Here is an 11,576-nt window from a genome sequence, read left to right on the forward strand (position 1 = left end):
GATTTCTGGATTTTTTGGCTCAAATCAGCAGAGGTCGACTCATGAGTCGACTCATGCCTTGTGGGTCGACTCATGAGTCGACTCACAGGTCGTGCCAAGCCAAAAATCCAGCGTGCCATGGGAATTTTTTTTTTCGTGCCATTCAGCTCATAGTGCCATGAGTTGACTCATGAGTCGACTCATGCACTTCAAACCTTCATTAACTTCAAAAATATTAGTCCAAACATAATGAAATTTTCACCAATAGATTTCAAATCATTTGTTCTACCAAATGGTACTATCAAATCAGGATTTTAGTGAAATTATGATTTTGCCCTTGAAGAGCATAAGGACTTTTTCAATTGTTTGTATCCCTTCAATCTGCTTTGTAATCATCAAAATCAATCTAGAAGCAACAATCTCCCCCTTTTTGATGATGACAAAACATATGAACAAAAATATTTATGTTAAAGCATTAATTTCAAAAGAATCCATTATAAGTGTATATGCTTGAAAAGAGTATGATTCTTTTGGCATGTAATATAAATACAAAAATAGTTTGTCTATTTTTTTAAAGATTTGAAAAGGGTATTAGATTATTTTGAGTTCAAGATATATCAGAGCAAGAGAAGATAAATAACTTTTTCTATGTATCAGAGCAAAAATAATTTTTACAATGATATCAGAAAAGATTTTATAATGTATCAGAGCAAGAAAATTGTTAATGTATCAGAGAAAATTTCATACAGTATCAGAGCAAATGTTATAATATTTTAGAGAAACCTTCACACTTTATCGGATCAAATGTTATCATGTATCAGATCAAGTTGAAAGAAATTGTAGGATGAATCAGAGTAAAACAAATTTCTTATTGATGTCTCAAGGTGAGTAAAATTTCAAAAGCAAGTTTGAATATCAGAGCATATATATAAAAAAAATACTTATTTGCATTGTACTCATGATTTTGCTTTTGATGGATTAAAGTTCTGTCTGATACCAAATTTCTCTGTCTGATACCAAATTTCGATACCAAAATTTCTCAAAGTTTTGTTTAATCTTTCAATCCTTGTTTTTGTCTAATTTCTCCAATATTTGTTTAATTTCTTCAATATTTGTTTTAATTTAATTTCTTTCCCTTTTTCTCATAATTTAGGGTTTTGCTTTTTGTCTAATTTCAATTTTTGTTTAATTTTAATTTCTCCCCCTTTTTGACATCATCAAACATAGTTAACTCTTTCTTTTCCTTTTCTGAAAATATTCTTTAATTTCTTCCTCTTTAGAGTTTTTCACAGATGTTTGCTCCCCCTTAATATAGCAATTATCAATAGCAAACAACAATAAGGAGAAGATAATATTTCAACAGATGTATCGGAGATTGAAATATAACCAAAATATAATCATTACAAAGAGGTAGAAATAGAGGTAAAAGATGATTCCATTTATATCATAATTGTTTCATAAAATTCAACCAGCTAAATGTCAATACATGGCCCCAAGGTATAGATCTTAGAACAAGATACTAACTCCTAAGATCTAGATAAGTCAATGATCAGAGTCATCAGATATAGTATGAGAAGATGATGGATCAGAAGTGCGTCCTCTACCCCGTCTGCCTCTGCCACGAGCAGGAGAACGAGATGAACTGGGTGGCTGAGAACGCTGAGATGCTAGGGACTGAACAGAAAGGGTGAGTCTAATAGAATCAAGTACGTTCAGTGCTCTGGAAATAGATTGAAGTAGAGCAGTGAACTGGGTGGTAGCATGCTCACTCGATCCTCTGATCTCTTTCCTCAGTAGCTCATATCCACCTTCTAGTGCTCCTCTGAGCCTGTCAGCCTCTGCAGTGAGGTCTGTGACCTCAATGGTAGACTCCTGTGGCTGGGGATGGCCAATGCAAGGACTTGCCCCTGCAAGTCAAGAACTCTGCCAGTAAGTCTCCAGACTGTATCCTCAAGCTGCTGTATCTTGACGGACTGATCTGAAATCATCTGAAATATAGTGGAGATGTGGGGAGTAATGGTCTGATCAGAAGAAGTAGCTCCAGGTGCAAAAGAAGTACTACTCCACTGGCTAGACAACAAAGAAGCCACACGCTGAGATATATGCTCGATCTGATCATCAGCCAGTCTGAACTCTGAATGAGGTGCTCTGCTCTCTGGCTGATACACTGGTGTGGGCATCCTAGTAAACTCAGAAGTGCCAGCCTCTATATCAGGAATGAACTGTGTATCTGGTGATGCTGCCCTGAAATCATGTATAGGAGAAGATGGACCTTTTTCTTCTATTCTGCCTTCAGTTCTGTCTTCAGCTCTTTCCTCAGCTCTCTCCTCAGCTCTTTCTTCAGAGCCCTTGATCCAACCACCAACAGTCTTTGTAATTCCCATTCGGTGCAGGCTGTGTTGGTTGAAAGTGTCCACATGTGAGAGCTTGGTAGGTGTCTCCCCCTCACAGCTAACTCCAAACCTCCTAAATACTCTAGTAAGGGCCATACCATAAGGCAAGTGTGACTTGGATCTGTTCAAAGTTTCTCTCATGGCCTCTATCATAAGTGCAGGGAGGTTTAGGGGGGTCTGAGTGATGATATGAAACATGACACATACATCTCTACCAGATAGTAAGTCATGTCTACCACTCCGAGGAAAGAAGAGTTTCGTTACAATCTGATGCAGGACCCTCATCTCAATGGACAGTAGCTTTGCTTCCAATTTGTTTAAACTTCCTGAAAAATCTTCTCCTAAGATAATTCTGATCCCTTCTTCTTTAATTGGGAGTTCCATATATGAGTATCCTTCACTAGGCAACTGAAGTATCTCTCCCAATATCCTAGAATCCAAACAGATGTCAATCTCCTTTACAGTTGAAGTCACAGACCCGTTTCCATAATTTAGGTTCTGGTAGAACTCTCTGACTAGATCAACATAGGTGACTTCCTTAAGAGAGCAATAAAGTTTCCATCCTTGATTTTTGATCTTGGTAGCAAAAGTAAAGCCTTCTTTCTCAAAGAACCGAAAATCTATATTTTTTCCGGTTTCTACTTTTCTATCAGAAAGAAGATTTACACTGGGGCTTATGGAGGGTTGAGAGGGACCTTGAGCAGGTACTGAAACTGGATTGGGAACAGTGGAAGACTGAGCATGCCTTTTCTTTCGGACAATTTCCTCAGGCTCTCGGATTGATTTCCTTCTTTGGGGAAGTTTCATCTTTGGAGCCATATCCAATAAGGTAGCAGACAAGAAGACTTGAATTCAGTGGAGGAGGGATCACAAAAGAGTAAAGAAGAATTTTGGTGGAGAAAAGAAGTGAATTTTGAATGAACGGTGAAGTTCTAGGGCACGTTCCATCCGCGCCTAACACTGCGAGAAAGCACAGAAAAATCCTTTTCAAGGAGGCGATTTTTGGTGGAGAGGAGGAGGGAGAATTGCCTCATAATTGATCTTTGGATTTGGAGCAAAAAGAGTTGGAGAGGACGGCTTTCGGAAGGAAGACGACGAGAAGATGAGTCGTCTCATAAACAAGGTTTCCCGTTTTAAAAACAATGAACCCAATGGAAGTTGGTGGGATTTACAAGTTTGCCATTGAGTCGACTCATGGGGGTCGACTCATGAAGTTCAAAAAATCAGAAAAAAATGCAAATAAATTCCAAAAAAATTCAAAATTTTGGGAGAAAGAATTTTGCTCAATGATAAGTTTTTAGAGTGATAAAATTGAACTTTTGGAACCAGGATAATTGTTGAAAATTGAGCTCTAAGAATATTTGATAATAATTAAGAGAAGTTTAGGCAAATGGATCTAGAATTCCTAGATTTCTCCTAATTTCACAGAATCTATCCTCACTAAGGGCCTTTGTAAAGATATCGGCTAATTGATTTTCAGTGCAAACATATTCAAGAATTATATTTTTGTTTTGAACATGTTCTCTTATGAAATGATGTCTTATCTCAATATGTTTAGATCTTGAGTGTTGTATTGGATTTTTAGATAGATTTATAGCACTTGTATTATCACATTTTATTGGTGTTTCATTAAGTTTGATTCCAAAATCTTCGAGTTGTTGCTTAATCCACAAGATTTGAGCACAACAACTTCCGGCTGCAATGTATTCGGCCTCAGCCGTAGACAGTGCCACCGAATTTTGTTTCTTGCTAAACCATGAGATTAGGTTAACTCCAAGAATTTGGCAAGTTCCACTTGTGCTTTTTTTATCTAATTTACATCCAGCAAAATCAGCATCAGAATATCCTAACAAATTAATTTGTGAGTCCTTAGAGTACCATAACCCTATAGTTTGTGTACCATTTAAGTATCTAAGGATTCTTTTAACAGCATTCAAATGAGATTCCTTAGGATTAGATTGATATCTTGCACATAAGCAAACACTAAACATGATATCAGGCCTACTTGCAGTTAAATATAATAATGAGCCAATCATACCTCTATAGTATTTTAAGTCTACGCTTTTACCTTCATCATCCTTGTCAAGCTTACTTGAGGGACTCATTGGTGTGCCAATAGGTTTGCAGTTCTCCATTCCAAATCTTTTGAGTAGTTCCTTGGTGTACTGGCTTTGGGTGATGGAGATTCCCTCTTTTGATTGTTTGATTTGGAGTCCGAGAAAGAAAGTGAGTTCTCCCATCATGCTCATCTCGAACTCTCCCTGCATAAGCTTAGCAAAGTCTTGACAAAGGGATTCATTAGTAGACCCAAAAATTATGTCATCAACATAAATTTGTATAATTAGCATATCATTTTGGTTTCTTCTAATAAATAGGGTTGTGTCTACATTGCCTCTTGAGAAACCATTATTTAGTAGAAATTTGCTTAGCCTTTCATACCATGCTCTAGGTGCTTGTTTTAGACCATATAAAGCTTTATTTAATCTAAAGACATGATTGGGAAAAGCATGATTTTCAAATCCAGGGGGTTGTTCTACATATACTTCTTCAGAAATATATCCATTTAAAAATGCACTTTTAACATCCATTTGAAATAGTTTGAATTTCATAAAGCAAGCATAGGCAAGTAGAAGTCTAATGGCTTCTAATCTAGCAACAGGTGCAAAGGTTTCATCAAAATCAATTCCTTCTTCTTGATTATATCCCTTAGCAACCAGTCTTGCTTTATTTCTAATTACATTTCCATGCTCATCTAATTTGTTTCTAAAGACCCATTTTGTGCCAATTATTGAATAATCTTTAGGTCTTTTCACTAAGGTCCAAACATTATTTCTTTCAAATTGACTGAGTTCTTCTTGCATAGCATTAATCCAGTTATGATCATTTTCAGCTTCTTCAAAAGTTTTAGGTTCAAGTTGAGATACAAAAGCACAATGATTAAGTACATCTCTAAGTGAAGAACGTGTTTTTACCCCATGCATAGGATCACCGATAATTAATTCCTTAGGGTGGTTGTGAACATACCTCCATTCCTTGGGTAAGTCATTTGTACCTTGAGGTTGTTCTTGAATTTCTTCACCTTTCTCATTTTGTTCATCTTCTTGATCCTTGTCTTCTGGAGTTGCTGAATCTTTTAGAGTGATCTCCTTCATACCTTCTATTAGTGGATCTGCATCATCAACACCCTCATTCTTCCTTGAAGGAAGATCGTTAGATTCATCAAAGACAACATGTATGGACTCCTCAACTACTAAGGTTCTTTTGTTGAACACTCTAAATGCTTTACTAGTGGAGAAGTAACCTAGAAGGATTGCTTCATCTGATTTTGCATCAAATTTACCAAGTTTTTCTTTGTCATTATTTAATACAAAACATCGGCAACCAAAAACATGAAAATAGGCAATATTTGGTTTTCTTCCTTTCCAAAGTTCATAGGGGGTTTTCTTTAAAAATTGTCTTATTAAAGCACGATTTAAAATGTAACATGCTGTGTTAATAGCTTCCGCCCAAAAATATTTTGGAAGGTTGCTTTCACAGAGCATGGTACGGGCCATTTCTTCTAAGGTTCTATTTTTCCTTTCAACTACCCCATTCTGTTGGGGTGTCCTAGGAGCAGAGAAGTTGTGGCCAATTCCATTTTCATCACAAAAATTTTCAAAGTCATGATTTTCAAATTCTGTTCCATGATCACTTCTAATATTTTGAATTGAAAACCCTTTTTCATTAGTGACTTTTCGATGAAATTTCGTGAAAATTTGAAAAGTTTCATTTTTGTGAGCTAAAAAGAAAATCCAAGTAAAACGAGAGTAATCATCAATTAATACAAATCCATATCATTTTCCTCCTAGACTAGTGGTTTTAGTTGGTCCAAATAAATCCATATGTAAGAGCTCTAAAGGTCTAGAAGTTGAAATAGTATTTTTGGATTTAAATGATACTCTAGTTTGTTTACCTAATTGGCATGCATCACAAATTCTATCCTTTTCAAAATTCAATTTTGGCAAACCGAGAACTAAATCCTTTTTGATTAATTTTGAAAGAGAATGCATGCTAATATGTGCAAGTCTACGATGCCACAGCCAACTAGTCTCATTTATTTTAGCATTTAAGGAAACTAGGCATTGCATGTCTAATTTAGTTAAATCATTCAAGTCTACCATATAAACATTGCCATGCCTATGTCCTATAAATTTAATGTCATCGTTAATAGGACTCGTCACAATGCATACAGATGATTCAAAACTTACTTTATACCCTTTATCACAGAATTGACTAATGCTCAGTAAGTTATGCTTTAAACCTTTAACAAGTAAAACATTCTCAATGTATTTGGAGGGAGTGATACCAATGTTACCTATCCCGATGATCTTTCCTTTGCCATTATCTCCAAAGGTGACCATCCCTCCATCCTTAGCATCAAGCGTGATGAATTGTGATTCATCACCAGTCATGTGTCTCGAGCATCCGCTGTCAAGATACCATTTCCTGTTTCCTTCTTGGGATGCTAGACACACCTGCAAGCACAGATCAAGTTTCTGTCTTAGGTACCCAAGCTTTCTTGGGTCCTTTCAGGTTAGTCAGAATGGTTCCTTTTGGAACCCATATTTTCTTTGTGTTTGCATATTTGTTAATAAGACATGTGTATGATTTATGTCCTATTCTTCCACATTTAAAACAAGTAATATTTGTAGGCTTTTTGCTTGAATAATTTGCATAAATATCCTTCAAAAATTTTTGTTTCTTCAGGGGTTTATAACCAAGTCCAGCCTTATCATATATAGCTTTCTGATTATCAAGGATCATATTTAGCTTATTTGAACTTAAGGTGAACTTATCTACTATAGATTTCAGCCTGTTAATTTCATCCTTAAAGTTTTGATTTTCTTGAATCAATGTGAATTTTTCAATTGAAAGAATTTCAGCTTGTTTCACTAAGGACTGATTTTTCAATTTCAGCTCTTTGTTTTTCTTCCCTAGTTTCTTTAATTCATCAATTGAATCATAGAAAGCTTCATGCAATTCTTCAAAAGTAAATTCACTAGTGGATTCAGAAGTTACCTCATTTTCATGTGCCATCAGGCACAGATTGGCTTGTTCGGTTGAGGTTTCCTCGTCGGAGCTTGAGTCATCACTCGCACTCCAGGTCGCCATCATTGCCTTCTTTTTGAATTTCTTTGGACCTTTCTTCAATTGAGGACATTCGGATCTGAAATGTCCTGGCTTCTTGCACTCGTAGCATATAGGAGTTTGATCTTTCTCCTTTTCTATGCTTTGATCCCCTTTTGTAAATTTCTTTCTTATCCCCTGTTTCCTTTTTCTTAGAAACTTCTTGAATTTCCGGATGATGAGAGCCATCTCCTCATCCTGATCTTCATCTTCAGAGTCATCTGTTTCATAATCAGGTGAAGTTGTGGATTTGAGGGCAATGGTTCTTTTCTTTTTGATTTCATCCTCTTGATGTTGCATCATGCTAAGTTCATGAGTCATCAAGGATCCAAGAAGCTCTTCTAGAGGTAGAGTGTTCAAGTCCTTTGCTTCTTGGATGGTAGTCACCTTGGCTTCCCAAGTTCTTGGCAGTGACCTGAGAATCTTCCTTACAAGTTCACTGTTAGTATAAGATTTGCCAAGACTCTTTAAACCATTGATTATATCAGTAAAACGAGTAAACATAGCAGTTATGGACTCATCATGCTCTATTTTGAACAATTCATATTTATGTACAAGCATGTTTATTTTAGACTCTTTTACTTGATTTGTTCCCTCATGGGTGACTTCTAACCTATTCCATATTTCTTTAGCAGATGCACAAGTAGAAATGCGATTAAATTCACTAGCATCTAGTGCACAATAAAGAACATTCATAGCTTTGGCATTTAATTGTGCCAATTTCTTGTCAACCTCATCCCATTCTTTCTCGGGTTTGGTTGACTCCTCACCATCTATAATCTTGGTGGGTGTGTGAGGACCATTCACTATGATACTCCACATATCATAGTCGAGTGCTTGTATGAAAATCTTCATCCGAGCTTTCCAATAGGTGTAATTAGACCCATTGAAAAGTGGAGGTCGGTTTGTTGATTGCCCCTCAGCTAGAGAAGTTCCAACATGGGTTGCCATAGATCTTTGGCTCTTTGATTGTTAGATCAAAGAAGGGCTAGAGCACTGGCTCTGATACCACTTGTTGCCCAGCTATGCAACCCAAGAGGGGGGGTGAATTGGGTTTCTAAAAATTTTAAGCCCAACAGATAACTTATGAAGAACAAAACAATGGCTTTAAATCAATATTAATTAACTAAAGCAGTATTGCAAGGATATAATAAAGAAATAAGATAAAGCGATAAAGCACACCACAAACACAAGGATTTATAGTGGTTCGGTGCTAACCTTGCACCTACGTCCACTCCCCAAGATCCCACTTGGGAATTTTAATCCACTATCCTTTGTATTCAACCCGAATACAAAATGTCGAAAACTCCGACACTAGCTATCCCAAGCTAGAATACAAGACGTCGGAAACTCCGACCCTAGCTATCCCAAGCTAGAACACTTGTTTCCCGGGTACAAGCAAATCCAAAACACTCCGATTTCAGGTTCGAATCAACCTTTCCTTGTTTTGGAAATCCTCCAAAAACAAGAGCAAAAACTCACAAAGAGTAAGAATATTTAGAGCACAGATGAATACAATAACAGCTCCTTAAATGAGCAAATATAACAATAAAAGCTTTACTCAAATGAAGAACCCCTTTTTCAGATTTTCTCAAGATGAATGAACGGTTGAACGCTTGAGAAGAGGTTGATTGTTGATTGAAGATCTCTTGAAAGCTTTGAACGATCTCTAGATCAAGGTTGAAAACAATCGACTTGAAAGATTCTCTCTTTGAATGCTCTTGCTTTTCTTTTTCACAAACTCTCTTGAATATTGTGGATCCTCTCTCTTCTTCTTGAATATTTCGTTGATCTCAGATTTAGGATCCTCTCTTCTCTTTTGATCTCACGTTTGATCTCCCGATTTCCACACTTTTTCTTTGCACTTTGATCTGCTATTTAATCTGCAATTTCCTTTCACCATTTTAAGCATTTTATGGCATTAGTAGCAAGAGAAAACAATTTAGGCAGATAAAGAGCCGTTAGAGGATTTTTAGGAAGCATAAATGGCAATTAAAACGGATAAAAAAATAGCCGTTGCTGATATTTCCCGTCGCAGGGGTCGACTCATGAGTCGACTCATGCATCAGGAGTCGACTCATGAGTCGACTTCTGTTGCAAAGACCAGAAACTTGGATTTCTGGATTTTTTGGCCCAAATCAGCAGAGGTCGACTCATGAGTCGACTCATGCCTTGTGGGTCGACTCATGAGTCGACTCACAGGTCGTGCCAAGCCAAAAATCCAGCGTGCCATGGGAATTTTTTTTTTCGTGCCATTCAGCTCATAGTGCCATGAGTTGACTCATGAGTCGACTCATGCACTTCAAACCTTCATAACTTCAAAAATATTAGTCCAAACATAATGAAATTTTCACCAATAGATTTCAAATCATTTGTTCTACCAAATGGTACTATCAAATCAGGATTTTAGTGAAATTATGATTTTGCCCTTGAAGAGCATAAGGACTTTTTCAATTGTTTGTATCCCTTCAATCTGCTTTGTAATCATCAAAATCAATCTAGGAGCAACAATTACCAACCTATAAATCCTATCTACTTGGTAAGATGACCAAGTCACCTTTTAAGAGAAAAGATGAATGAGCCAGCAATGTTTTAGGTCTAATAAATAGTGATATATATGGATCTATGAATATAGCTGCCAGAGGAGGATACTATTACTTTATTATATTTACAGATGATCTATCAAGGTATGGATATGTCTATCTTATGAAGCATAAATCTGAATCATTTGAAATGTTCAAACGATTTCATAGTGAAGTAGAAAAATAGATTGAAAAAAGTATTAAAATTTTTTAGTCAAACCAAAGAGGTAAATACCTCACCAGTGACTTTCTAATATATCTAGAAGAGAATAGAATTCTCTTTTAATAGACTCCTCCTGGAACACCATAATATAATGGGACGTCTCAAAGGAGGAATCGAACTCTGTTAGATATGGTTCGGTCTATGATGAGATTTGCAAATCTTCCAATCTTCTTTTAGAGATATGCTCTTGAAACTATCTATTATATTTTAAATAAGATTTCAAGCAAGTCTGTTGATAAAACTCCATATGAGATATGATACAACAACAAAACAGGTTATTAGCGACGAAAATTTTTCATCACTAATAACCTATTTTCGTCACTAATAGTTATTCATGATGAAAATTTTGTTACTAATTTTTTATCATAAATAATCACATCATTGATAATATTTTATGATGAAAAAAATATTTCATCGCTAATAATATTTATTTACGATGAATAATTTTTATCGTTAAAAATTTTTGATAACAAATTTTAATCATACAAAAAAATATTTATGATGAATTATAATGTCGTTAATAAATAAAAAATTAATAGTGATGAAATTTTTTTTATCATTATTAATTTAATTAAATTTTTTTTTGAAATAAAATTTTTAAAAATTTTTAGTGACAAAAAATTTGTATCGTAAATAATATTTTTTACAATAAAAATTTTTCATTACTATTAATTTAATAATAATTTTTTAAAAATTAAATTTAAATAATATTAATGATGAAAAACTTACATCATAAATATGATAATTTTTAATAAAAATTTTTATTGCTAATAATTATTTATGATAAAAATTTTTCATCACTATTAATTATATATAAAATTTTAATAATTTTATATTTATTAAAAAAATAAATTATCATACTAAAATATTTTTGGCAACCAATATTTCATCGAGAATAATTTTTACACTAATAATTTAAACATATTTTTTAAAAAAATAATTTATGAATATATATTTTTAATTTATATCTATAATATTTTTTATAAATTAAAAAAAATAAAATAAAAAATTTACATAATAAATAGATTAATAAATTTTATTATTTTATTATATTAAATTAAAATTATAAAAAAATTGAAATAAAAATAAAAAAATATATGAAAAAATTATCAAGTGTCAGCATTTGAAGAATGAGCAGGGGAAGGAGAGCGCTCGAAAGAGCTCGGACCGGTCTGCTGCTGCCTCATCAGCTATATCATCTACTCCATCTACATCATCCGCTCCATCATCTAG

Source organism: Elaeis guineensis, chromosome 15 (assembly GCF_000442705.2).
Source record: "Elaeis guineensis isolate ETL-2024a chromosome 15, EG11, whole genome shotgun sequence".
NCBI lineage: Eukaryota > Viridiplantae > Streptophyta > Magnoliopsida > Arecales > Arecaceae > Elaeis > Elaeis guineensis.